The sequence below is a fragment of the Acartia tonsa genome, chromosome 10 (assembly GCF_053477335.1).
Source record: "Acartia tonsa isolate MP-2025a chromosome 10, ASM5347733v1, whole genome shotgun sequence".
Classification (NCBI taxonomy): domain Eukaryota; kingdom Metazoa; phylum Arthropoda; class Copepoda; order Calanoida; family Acartiidae; genus Acartia; species Acartia tonsa.
The window spans coordinates 35,090,941-35,104,591 of record NC_137269.1 but is presented as its reverse complement, the minus strand read 5'-3'; the positions used below and the strand labels follow the sequence as shown (position 1 = coordinate 35,104,591).

The 13,651-nt window shown below is 31.0% G+C and overlaps 1 protein-coding gene across 1 annotated transcript in view; it reads right to left on the bottom strand.

Moving 5' to 3' along the window:
• The window catches only part of NFAT (nuclear factor of activated T cells 3), a 109,300-nt gene extending 95,803 nt beyond the window's left edge, over positions 1–13,497 (bottom strand). The window contains exon 1 of the mRNA XM_080174478.1: positions 13,329–13,497. The gene's annotated coding sequence lies outside the window, so the exon portion shown is untranslated. The remainder of the gene's footprint in view (positions 1–13,328) is intronic.
• Positions 13,498–13,651: the final 154 nt, after the last annotated feature.

Here is a 13,651-nt window from a genome sequence, read left to right as displayed (position 1 = left end):
TCTAGACAAGAATCACATCCTTCAAATTTACAGATGACATAAGAAAATGTTTTATGAAGGAGATCAACATCATTCTTTTCTATTCAAGTGTAAAATAACACACTTTCAAAATAAATTTTAATGCAACCATAATTCAAAATTAATGGTTTCAAATGTACAGTAAAAATTACTAAATGTGCTTTTGAATAATGAATGAGATTATCTCATCATTTATTAAGCATTTACATATTTGCTGAAAAATATTTGTTATTGAAAATTTCATTGATGACCACATGATCTTTGAATAGATCAAATAGTTTTAATTTTAGTTCAGGCCTTTGTCCTGAAATACCTACCTTGGCAATCAAAATAATTTTTATGGATGTTTTTATTTTTTAAAATTTCTTATTATGGTAGGTATAAATCAAATGTTCTACAAGCATCCACTTATTTTTATATCTATGATTTACCATATGTAAAATTTTTTAAAACTGCAGTAAATATGTGTAAAGTTAAAGTACTTTTAATTATTTCATAATATTATTGTAAAATCACAATAGCATAAAATATGTAAAAATTATGAAACTGCAGTATATATGTATTATGATGTTGTAATTTCATGTTATCTTTTAATACTTATGTAATTTTAAATCTTGTAATAATTGGTAATAAAAATTTTTTAGATTGAATCATAGATATATATATTTTTTTTTAAAAAAGCAAAAATATTTTTTTTAATAATAAACTTATAAAGTTTAAAGCACAGAAACATAAAAAAATAACAGAAAATATATAAATACATTAAGATATGATAAAGCTGTACTTTATTGATAGTCAGAGAAATATTGTGGTATTTCTTTGGTTTTCAAATTAGACCTATTTAGTAAGAAAATAGTAGTATTGTACATGTTTGAGATTTGAAGAAATGTTGAAATATTTCTTTAAATTTCAGATTAAGACAAATATTCTAAAATTTTACGTTTTTGACTGTTTTGAGAGTCAGAGAGATATTAAGGTCTCTCTTTGGTTTTCAAATCTGACCTAGTTAGTAAGGGATATAGTAATATTCAAAGTAGTATAAAAATGTTTAGTGAAAAGAAAGAACACAAAGACAATTTCATTCAAAGCAGACTTAGGCATTGGCTTTTACTCACAGGTATGATTGAATTGAAAGGATGTAATTATCTAAGCATTTTACCTAACAGAGATATGTGCAAGAAGTTTAACCCAACTGACAAACTGGTTCCAAAGACCTACCCCACCCAAAGCAAAAACTGAAGGAGACTTACGCCTACAGTCATACCTGGCCCTTCTTGTGGATTTAAATCTGTATAACAGCTACCAGATTTATCTTAACTGGATTTTTCTTATACAAGAACAGGTAAAAGAGTACTGCAAGTGATCTTATTGCAGAAACTGAAGAAAACATACAGCTCTGGTCATACTTGGCCCTTCTTCTGGATTTAAATCTGTAAAATATCTACCTTATTTCCGTTAACTGTATCCTTATTGTACAAGAACAGGTAGAGGAGCACTGCAAGTGGACTTATTTTGCCCACTGATTGCAGATACTTAAGAAAAAGTACATCTCTGGTCATACCTGGCTTTCTTCTGGATTTAAATCTGTTTAACAACTACCTGGATTCCTTGAACCAGATTCTAATTGTACAGAACAGGTGGAAGTGGTCTGATAATATTCATGTAAGGTTGGAGTTTTCTGTTTTAGATGCAAAGCTTCTTATCTTCCTTGGGTTCCTGTTTATCCTGACACTATTTGTCAAACTTGCTTAGGTTTTTTAGTCCTGATTTTTAATCTTTACCTTCTAATTAAAGCTGAATTGCCTTCATTTAAAAAAAAAAAAAAAAAAAAAAAAAAAAAAAAAAAAAAAAAAACATCTGCTACACAAAGTAAACTCCTACATAAACAAACAATTACATGTGAAAAAGAAGAATTCTTATACTTAAATTGTATTCATGTTTCTAAAAATTATTTTTGCGGTATAATTTAGTCCTTATCTTAAATAAAAAATAACAATAACACTAATGTAGAATCAGTAAAAGATTTGTTTGTAAAAGATCACATTTCTTTTTATACTTAGTAAAACAGTGCAAATTCAAAAGATTTGGTAGTAAAGTTTTGCAAAATTCTCTTACAATTTTTATAAAAAAAATTTTACCATATATCCTAATATGATAAAAGGTATTGTGTATCAAATGTATCAATAGATATATAATGTATAAAAAATTGAAGAAAAAATAAACAAACAAAAAAAAAAAAAAAAGTGATGGGTTTATATTTAATCAACAAATAATAATAATTTTTCACCAATGTGTACAGAATTCCTCCCAGGAATTGTCTATTACATTTTTGGGGGAAATTTTATGTTACACAATATTTTCTATGTAGTATGCAAAAAAGGTTTTTTTTACCAATGTGTACAGAATTCCTCCCAGGAATTGTCTATTACATTTTTGGGGGAAATTTTATGTTACACATTATTTTCTATGTAGTGTGCAAAAAAGTTTTAACATGTTATTTTGTATAACCACCTCTTACCTTGCTAAAATATCATGCTGTATGTGAGGGGTAAATATGATAAATATTTTCATACTAATATATTCTAAATAAAGTAAATCTTTAAATATTTAGTAGTAATAGAATAATTCTATGCAAAAATATTTTTTATATATTTTTGCAAAGTTTATCCTTTATTATGCAGTCTGGCTAAACTTGTGTGCAAGACAAAAGAGAGAGTGGGGGGGGGGGTAAGTAGAGTGGGTTGGAGAGAGAACCAGGATCTTGCCATGAAAAGAATGCCACTACACAGTCTAGGCCTAACTTTCATAAAGATCAGACATGCCTAACACTAGGCCTAACTTTCATAAAGATCAGACATGCCTAGCACTGTCTACATACTGCATAATTTAGACTAAACTTTTAAGTTTAAATATGTTGCTGTATGTAATTGTTATATTCTTATATCAATACTTTTAAATAAATGTTGAAATTATCATACATTGAAGCTTAATCTTCCACAGAATTGAAAGTAATACATAAGGTCTTAGTCTTTCCATTGTGGATAGGATAACAAATAGTTGACTTTATTAAATATTGTCATTGCCCTCTATTCAACAAAAGAGTTGATTAGATATTTAGTTATTACTGTCATTGCCATCTATTCAACAATAGAGTTGATTAGATATCCACCTGTTATTATTGTCATTGCCATCTATTCAACAAAATAGTTGATTAGATATCCACCTGTTATTATTGTCATTGCCATCTATTCAACAAAATAGTTGATTAGATATCCACCTGTTATTATTGTCATTGCCATCTATTCAACAAAAGAGTTGATTAGATATCCACCTGTTATTATTTTCATTGCCATCTATTCAACAAAATAGTTGATTAGATATCCACCTGTTATTATTGTCATTGCCATCTATTCAACAAAAGAGTTGATTAGATATTTACCTGTTATTATTGTCTTTGCCATCTATTCAGCATAAGAGTTGATTAGATAATTATTGCTATATTTAGACATATCATTGCCCCCTAAGATTTTATTTAGTATTAGCTATAATTCTAAGCAACTCATTGCACATAGAGTTGCCCCCATGACTTCTGGTTGTGTTGACCTGTACAGAGTACAGGGAGGGCTGTATAGAAGAAATTAGCCCTTATAGCAATTAGAATTATAGCTAGGCCCTATCTAGGGACCAACAAAACCCCCCTAAGTTACCCACCTGCCATTTTAGCCCTGCAAATAGGGGGAGGCAAATTTTTGTGGGGTAGGGGTGGATTAATTTTTATAACAAAAATATAACTCTAAAAAGTTCTTTTAGGAGGGTTGGCTTTCCATTACCTCATGGGGCGAAGCCCCTAAAGGCTAGGGGCGAAGTTACTAGTAACATATAACATTTAAAGTTAAACATTATCTGAGAGTGATAGGACAATGGCAGATTGGTTATCATACCTTTTTACATAAAAAAGAAATAGTTTGGCAAGGATAATTAATATTTCATCGTCCTTTACCATTATTTACAGTTTTAAAGAATCCTGAGATAAGAATTACCTGTACATAAATTCAATCAACCTACAATGAAAGCCAAAATAGACAGGCTAAATTTCTGGATTCTATTTTGTACTTCAGTTTGAATTTTCATTGGTTTGAAATAAATGCACATTTAAAATAATCTTTGTCTAAGAAAAGATAAATATACCATGCATGATTTTATTTTACTTATTTGGCTAATTATTATCGCTGAGAGAAAAGTAAAAATAAGTATTTTTTCTGTTGATTTTTTGGTATCTGTGCATATAAAAGGAAACGGCATTATCCTCTTAGGAATTTTTTTTATCAATTTTAAAAAATTTGAAAGGAAACACCCAAATTCTTTTTAGTATTTTCTTTGAAATATAAAGATATCTTAAAACTGATTGATTGGGCTTGTAAAGGAACCATTTGAGTATCTTTGGTCAAAAAAGGTCTGATTTGTGAGCATTTTTGACCAAAATGTGGCCAAATAATATTAAAACATATAAAAAGGTAGCACACTTTAAATACTCAGTCATTTATAGTAAAAATGGCTTATATAATTTTGAAGTGAAGAAAAAGGAGGAGGAGTAATAATTAATCCCTTCCTTCCTGTAAGCAGTTTATGAAACAATTAAGATTTGACTGATATAAGCCAAATAAGCAATGTTTTTCATTGATTACCTGTAAGTAATTTATCAAAAATAGCATAATTTGTTATATAAGCCAAATAAATAATAATTTTCATTAATTGCTTATATGTAACTAGCAGCTTCGCCCCTAGCCTCTAGGGGCTTTGCCCCAAGAGATAATAAAAAAAAGTACTACTGGTGCTGCTCCTAGTCTAATGTGTTCCCAAGAAAATTTTTTTTTCTGGAGGGGGGGGAATTTTCATTTTTGGGGGGGTTGGGGGTGTCCCACCCCCCCCCCCCAAGAAAATAGCTTAAAACCACCACATGACTAATATGTATATACCCTGAAGAGTAGAATCCAATCGGTTAAGTGGTTACCTAGATCTTAAGGAACAGACGGACAGATGGACATCATTCTACTTTTATAAGTAATTTATCCAATAAAAAGAAGCATGATTTGGTTATTAGCAAAATAAGCAGTAATCTTGATTGAATGCTTATAAATAAGTTATCAATAAATAGCATGATTTGGTATATAAGTCAAATAAGCAATAATTTTCATTGTTAGCTTCAAAGAAGAAAAAGTATAAGATAGAATCCATGTAGAAGATTTTGCCTAGCTAGCTTGAAAAAAAATTTGACAGACCCAAAAGTTCATCTAGCTTTTAGTAAAATTGCATGATTACATACAATATCTAAGTTACCATCAATAAACAAAGATTGCTGGCCAAATTGACTTAAACCTCAGCTTTATTACCAATTGAATTTCTGTTTCTCCTAGAAATTCACGTTTATTAAAGAAAGCTTTAACTTTAAAGTTGTACCATGAAAACCTTTTGAAAAAAAAACTATGTTAGAAAAGGGGTCTTTAACTACAAGACTTGCTTTTGATGTGCTGTGGCAATGTTTACATGATTGAGATCTTCAATGAATTTCTGGGTGTCTAAAGAACTGAAACAATCAAATTGCTTTGTATTTAGACACTATCCAAAAAAATTTTACTTACTTAGATCAAATATAAATCAAAAGTTGCTGTTTGATTCAACCATATCTGGAACAAGAACTTATAGATGCTGTAGGTTGGGGCTTATTGCCATCAAACATACCAGCTTCAGTATAATTATTCCAGTTAAAGTCTTGTGAAAGTACAGTAGAACACACTTAGAAGAATCTATACCTCCATATATTAAGATATTACCACACTGTTTTTGTTTTTGAGTGGAAAGCTTTACAGTAGTTTAATATAGAAGAGAACTTTAAATAAGAAAAAGTTACTTGTAGCAAAGGCAAATTAATACCCTTAAAGGAACCATGCAAGAAATAAACCACTTTAACTGCTAAAAGACTGCCACGAGTAGACACAATACAAAAAATTTGAAGCCTCCAGCTTCAAAAATAAAAAAGTTATAGACATTTCAAAATCATATTTTTAGTACAATGAAAATTTTGAAAGTTTTTCATTGCTAATAATAAAATTTTCATTATTAAAATACATCGCCTAGAAAATTATAAGCTTATTTTTGGGAGAAACTTAGGATGCCAGTAACTGATAACATTTTTACAATAAAAACACCTTTCTTTATAGTCAAAATCATTAAAAAAAATCAGTTTAATTCGCGTTTTATTGAGAGTAATGTAGCGTGAGAATGCCAGCCTTTAGGATTTCTAGCCAATCAGAAGTCTGAGTCAATGCTAAGTCTGCTGAACAACCAATCACAGCTGAGCATCTGTATTACTTACATTAGTTTCATTTTTTCCCGCTTTGATTTTACGCTTTCAAACGCAATTTTAAACAAATTTTTTAAAAGGCATTTTGACTTTTAAAAAGGGTGTTTTATTTTAAGAATGTTACACAGTGGGATCTTTTGACAAAAAGTGGGACATCTAAAAAATTTAAAATCAACTTTTATCTATCCTAGGACCTAATAATGGCTGTAAGTAGACAGCTAGAAAAGAAATTTAAAAAAAAAATAATTTTTGGTGGATTTATGCCATTTTTAAAAAGGGCAGTGAAAACTTCTTGTCAGTTTTCATGATTTTCCAGATTTTTTTACCCACTTTTTTCAAAGCAATAAAAAATAGATTTATGTTCATCTTATAAAAATATTTTTTGGTTGAGGTACTTTTCAGATACCTGTACAACTGTCTAATTAAAGAAAAATTAAAAAAAAAAAAATTTTTGGCGTGTAAATTGACATTTTGTAAGAAAATTTCACCAAAAATATAAAGATTTTTAACCCAAAAAAATCAGTTTTATCCATTTTAACCAAAAACGGCCAGGAGGGCGGGGTTTTTGCAATAGTAATATTAATATGCAACATGTATTGTGTATAAAAACAGTTTTCAATATGTGCGCCCTCCCAGCCGTTTTTGGGTAAATAAGCATTTTATATTGCATGACTTGAATAATTTTGTTCTTGTTCATTTCAAATTTTCCCCCGTTAGAGGGGGAAGGAGTCATTTTAGAGCCCAAAGTCATCTCTGCAATATTTTAAAACTTTTGGAGGCGGATCTTTCTTTACTTCTGCATTATTTGCCTCTGGCGAACCATTTCGCCGTTATTTGCCGCTGATGGCGTGTTTTTTAACTATTTTTGCCGTTCCCACAGTTTTAATGGACATTTAAGGGATAAAGGAGTCGTTAAATAAAGATGTTTTATAAATACTTTTATTTTTATTTTTATGTTTTCTTTTAAAATTTGTATTTCTAACTGGTTTTGATCCAGCAGAAATTCAATTTGGGGGATTTTTTATAATACTTGCAAAACCTTATATATGCATGAGAGAGAAAGAGCAATATGCATTTTCTGAGAGAAAATAATATAAGTAAATATGTGTATATTCTTATACAAACTTTAAATGAACATAACTACACTTAGAATAAAGGTATTGCACAAAATCAAAAGTGTTTTGAAAATTATGTTATTGGTGTTTATATCTGTAAAAAAATATTTGAAAACATGCCTTACAAGTCTCCTATTTTACTTATTCTGGGCCTACCTAAAAATGCCAGGACTCAAACTGGGTGCACCTGCCACTATATTCTTGTTTACAAACATTGTTTGCATTGAAGAAATATTTACATAGACGTTGATTTTGTTAAAAAATTCCTATCCTAACCTTAGTTATGAAGGTTTATAAATTTTTTAAAAATAGGGTAGCTTTGCTCCTCCAAAACAGCTAGACATAATTACCAAATGCAAATTAGAAGTTAACAGGAGCAAAATTTATGTTATTTCTGAGTTAAAGCAAAAGAAATTACACCATTACTATAAATACAAGCCTATTTATTGAAGTTTACTTTTGTCTACTCTTAATGTCCAAGTATTTGACATTTGATCCCACTGTGTGTTATCAGTTACTGGCAGTCTAAGTTATTGACAAAGATAAGCTATTAATTTTGCTTCCAGACGACGTATTTTGATAATGAAAATTTTATTATTAGCAATGAAAAACTTTCAAAATTTTAATTGTACTAAAATGATAATTTTGATACTTCTTTAACTTTTTATTTTTGAAGCTGGAGGCTTTAAATTTTTGTATTGGGTAAACTTATGGCAGGCTTTTAGCAGTTAAAGAGAGGTATTTCTTGCAGGATTCCTTTAATAGTTGGTCTTCCATTTATTAATGAATTTAATTCAAAAAATTTTAATAGAAACAGATTAATTACAATTTGTTACTTAGCAGTTTATTAGAAATATATATAAAAATATAGAAATATTTATCCTTCAGTCAAGAATCAGATAACCTGTAGAGTCATATATTAGCACAATTGAAAAAGGATATCGATTTGGTTAAACTGGTCCTATGATCCATCAACTTAAACTTAAATCTAGCAGATAAACACCTTTGTTTATTTTTTGTTATTTATGAATCATTCCAGTAATACAGCAAAGGAATTTTTCAAACATATGATTTCTAAAAAACTATCTTTGTCTTAAGAAGTGCAAATTTTATCTCTTTCCTGTCAAAATTTTTACATATTTCTACGAATAACTTAGCTAGATTGTTAACCCTTACAGATCGGGCCCCAATTCCCACCTTAATGATCTTTGAGCCCCCCCCCTCTATCTCGGCTCCTGGTACAGATAAAGACGTAAAATTTTTTTTTTGTGGTTCATGTGTATTTTTAGTGAAAATTACTTTTTCTAGTCATAGCAGTCAGACCGCTCCTTAGCCGCTTTTTAGCGGCCAGCCGCTAAATTTTAAACCGCTGTAGAGCGGCCAATTTTGCAGCTAGGATGACCAAATTTTAGGACGAACTTTTATTTTTCATAACAAAAAAATTACTTTTTCTGATCATCGCCGAAAAACGGCAAATAACTGAAACCGCCATTTTTGGCGGTTACGGCGGTAAAACGGCGGTTGGCGGCGCCAATTAATATTTTTATCTGTTTATTATTGCTCAAGGATTTACCAAAAAAAATTATAGGTCTCTAGCTGTGATAGAAGCCACGATAGTCATGATTTATATCTGTAGTAAAAGCCGGACAAAAATCAGTCATAAAGTCGGTCAGGGAGCGGTCAAACGGTCAGAACACCACTTTTCTCAGAAGGTCATTGATATCTAAGTATTCACCAAAAAAATTTTAGGTTTCTACCTTATACACAAAAGTCATAATGTAGAAATTAAGATTTATTTAGAATTTTTTCTAATTTTTTTTGCTACCCAACCGACTTTGACCGGACACCACGACCGACACAGACCAGATATCCTAATAAAATCAACTCTTGCCGACGTATAATTACTAAACTTAAAAAGTCATGAAGTTACAGCTCTCCATTTTACCTACAAAAAAAATGAGATTGAAAAAACTAGAGGGGGGGGGGCTCTTTGAGCCCCCCCCCCCCCCGATCTGTAAGGGTTAAGAATTCTATACCTTAATGTTTAAGATCAAAAAGAAACCAAATAAAACACAAAGACAAGTTAACCAAATTCAAGTCAAATCACAACTGCTGCATTGATTTCACATTAATAAGTTTTTATTTTTGTTACAAAATTATCTAAAAGTATACTGAGCACAATTTACAGAAGCACATCTTATCTTCCTGTATTCAAAGTAGAATTGCCTTGTATATTCGTTGAATTTTGGTGTTTTCACCTCAAATCTTGAAAATGAAATATCTGCCAAGAAGGAGCAGCTAGTATTTCGTTCTCAATGGATTCTAAATGTCTCTTGGTTTTATTTGAACGCTGCATTGTCTGTTTTTGATGGTAAATTTTTTTATACTTTAAATGAGTAAGTGAGAGATTACTAGGGAAATATTAAGATGAAAAAAATTAAACAAAAAATTACAAATATATACAATTGAATTAATTAATAAACGACTTTCTTAAAATAGTTTTGAATACTCATTTGATACACTTTTTAAAGTATTTTTTTAAAAATAAACAAAACATCTTTTATACGCTCTTTGTATGTTTTGTTTATTTAATTAAGAATATACAACGATGTTTAAATTATATATAAAATCTATACTTTTTTCACAATTGACATAATTTTAAAATAGTATGGTACATTTCTATTATGTCGATGTTAAAAAAGTAATGAAAGATTACAGAAACATAGATATTAAAAATGTAAACCATGATTCCAGTTTCGCCTCTATTGAAAGTGGAATCTTATATTTCAAAAATCGTATTGGCGTTGAAGATATCTTCACCAAGAGAGGCAAAAGTGGAATCTTACATTTCAAAAATCGTATCAGCGTTGAAGATATCTTCACCAAGAGAGGGGAAAGTGAAAGGGTAGATTACAGTTTTAGAGGGTCCAAACCATAATCATAGATTATAGTTCTGCTTCTATAAAAATGGATTCAACTCCCTAACTGTTAAATATGGAACATAGATAAAAAGTTTATTCAGAAAAAAGGATGACAACATCAATAAGTAGCGAAGCCTAATAAATATGAAAGCAAGAACAAATATATGTAGTATATTAGACAGATAGACTGAAATCCTTATAAAGTAATAGGGTGTGTGTTTTTTGTCTGTCTGTGTGTCTGTTTGTCTGTCTGTCTGTTTGTACCGAATGATCTCGCTAACCGCAACCCGATCGGGTTCCCCTTAACAGGTTAGATTCTCAAACGTCCTTTGAAGGTTTATAACTATTTTAGGGGAGGGTAAAACCACCCTCCCAAGAGAAATCGCCCATAAAAAAAATTACCCCCCCAAAAATTTTTTTTTTACTTTTTCTTTTTAAATCTTTAAAATGTGAGCGGTCTTAATTTGGTTAAATTGAGATAAAAGTATATTTCCTATAAAAGTTTATGTTTTCAATATCAGTACTGAGAGACATAGACGTCTCTAGGGGGGGGGGGGTAATGGGGCGATTACCCCCCCCCCCCCCCCCCACAAACGATTTTTACCCCCCCCCCCAAATAAAAAGCTTGGACGTCTATGCTGAGAGACCAACAGACCAAGTGATTTATAGAGTAGTTGTGCATAGGTTATCAAAATAGTTCAGCCGTCTATTTTAAATAGCAGCCGAAAAATTTACACTTGCCTCAAAGGTAGCTTACTGACATATATTATAGAAGAGTCTCGCATCTAAGAAACTTCAGTTATGAGGCAGTGTGGATGAGAGATTAGAACCTATCACCTCCAGGCATGAGCTATTTTTTTATTCTAGTATAGTTCAATGTCGACATACAATTACAAGCTAAATTTTGAATAGAAAAAAACTGAAGATTTTAAGTAAATATGTCTAAGACTACCTAATAGTACATCAAATACTTGTTAGCAAAGCTCCTCTATAACGGATATAGAATATAATACGTTAATATTATGACAGGGGTTAAATAATCGTCAATTAAAGTCACTAATATGGACATTATTTATTGGTAAGTTCGTTTATCCAGTATATGGGGAGGGGATGGGGTAAAGGGGGTGGATGGGAGGAAGTTCTTTCAGCCAGCAACGGGTTTCACTTTATTAGAAAACTTGAAATTCCAGTGTAACCTTCAAGTAATAATATATCCATTACTCTACAGGGGCGTCCAAGCTTTTTTTTGAGGGGGGTAAAAATTTTTTAAGGGGGGGTTAATTCATTTTTTTTTGGGGGGGGGGGTAAAATTGCGCGCGAAGCGCGCCGCAAATTTTTTTACGCCCCCCAAATTTTTACCCCGGGGGTAAAATTTGCTTTGGGGGGGGGTAATTACCCACCCTGAAATCTGTTGGCAGGGGTAAATTTAGTTTACCCCCCCCAAAATTTACCCCCGGGGTAAAATTTTTTGGGGGGGTAATTAAAGTTTTATCAAATATATAGTATTAAAAATGCGCGCGAAGCGCGCAAAATTTTTTTTTTATTAGAGATTTTTTATTTTAGGGGTGTATAATATGAAAAAAATTTTGGGAGTGCCTACGGCACCCCCAAAATCGTTTGAGGGGGTAATCGCCCCGTTACCCCCCCCCCTTGGACGTCTATGTTACTCTATATTTCATTTTATACTCATTTAACTAGCGGCTGCGCAATGAGGTTAATTAATTTAATTAAATCAAAAGTAATTCGCTGGGGGGGGGGGGGGGAGGGGGGTTGGCGTAAGGTTGGGTTGGTTAATAGTTATCTCCAACACAAAATATCTTAATTTTGAAGCAAAAAGTAAAATTTGGGCGGGGGGGAATATCAGTGCAGTTGTTTTTGTTACACAACCTATGGATAAAATTATCCTTGTTTTTTTATTTGTTTTTAAAGATGTACTATGCAGCCTGTCTTAAAGTTATAGGGGAAGTTTAATTGTACGTTGAAGCATGAAAGAATTGTCCCATCGCTATGAAATTTGAGTGATTATCGAAAAATGTAAATTAAAGCTACTCTGTAAGTAATACCACAAATTTTCGATTGTCCACTTTAAGTCAAACTCATTTTGGGATATATTATGTTTATTGAAAGACAGATTTTTTTGTATTATTTTTTTATTATTTTATTACTTTTTTGTATTGTATTTTTGTATTATTTTTGGACTCAATATATGGTCAAATAGGAAAATGTATTCAATCTAGAACTGTTCGCTTTGATTTTATGGATTATTTATTCCTGTTTTTACAATCTTCGCCTTATAATAACAAGGATGACAACATCAACCAAAGCAAATCTCTGAAATCATACGATAAAACAAACGAACATGAACACTTAAAGAATGTCATTAAAACTTAATAAGCGTAATATTGATTTAAAGGTATGAACAAAATTACGTAATTATTCAGGATTCTGTACATACTTACATTTTGGAGAGATTGATTATAGATATACCTCGCTTAAAATATTGTATCTTGTTGTCCTAGGAATCATTGTTCCACAAATCAGATGAATAAGATAATTACCTAATATAAAAAGTTGTTGTCAAAGAAGGTAAAAATTAACATGTTTTAAAAAGACGTAGGTACGTATGCAACAGTCAAACAGAAATAGAATTTAAATAAAAACCTAATGTAATTTTGAACTTTCTGTTACCTATACAAAGAAGACTAATTGTTACAGACAGACAGAAGGACAGACCAACATTCGGACATTATAAAGTATCTTCGCTACATACATAATACATCCATATAATTATTGATAAAACATATAATTCCCTTCTTTCTAATTCAGAAACCGGTATTGAGAGCAAAATTTCTGCGTAAATATTGCGTCACTTCAAATCTTTTTTTCACCTGAAATCTGAAAAAAATACTTTACCTGTAAAAACTAACTCGCCCCAAGGGTCAACCTAACATTCTATATTCCTATTAAATGGTCACTTTAGCCCTATTAGCCAATACTGTCACTAAAAAAGTGGATTTTTCCAGATTTATTTCCGGATCACTTTTAGATCAACATCTTCTAGAGGTTTGTGTTTTCAGTGTAACTATCCATGGTGACCAAATGTATTCTCAAAGGTTGCCCCAACTATTAAAAATAGAAATGTTCCCCAACCAAAACTCGATTACCGTACATCTTTTGATATGAGGGTTCATTTACAGGAGAGTTGGGTGGTGGTGGGGGGGGGGGGGGGGGGATAA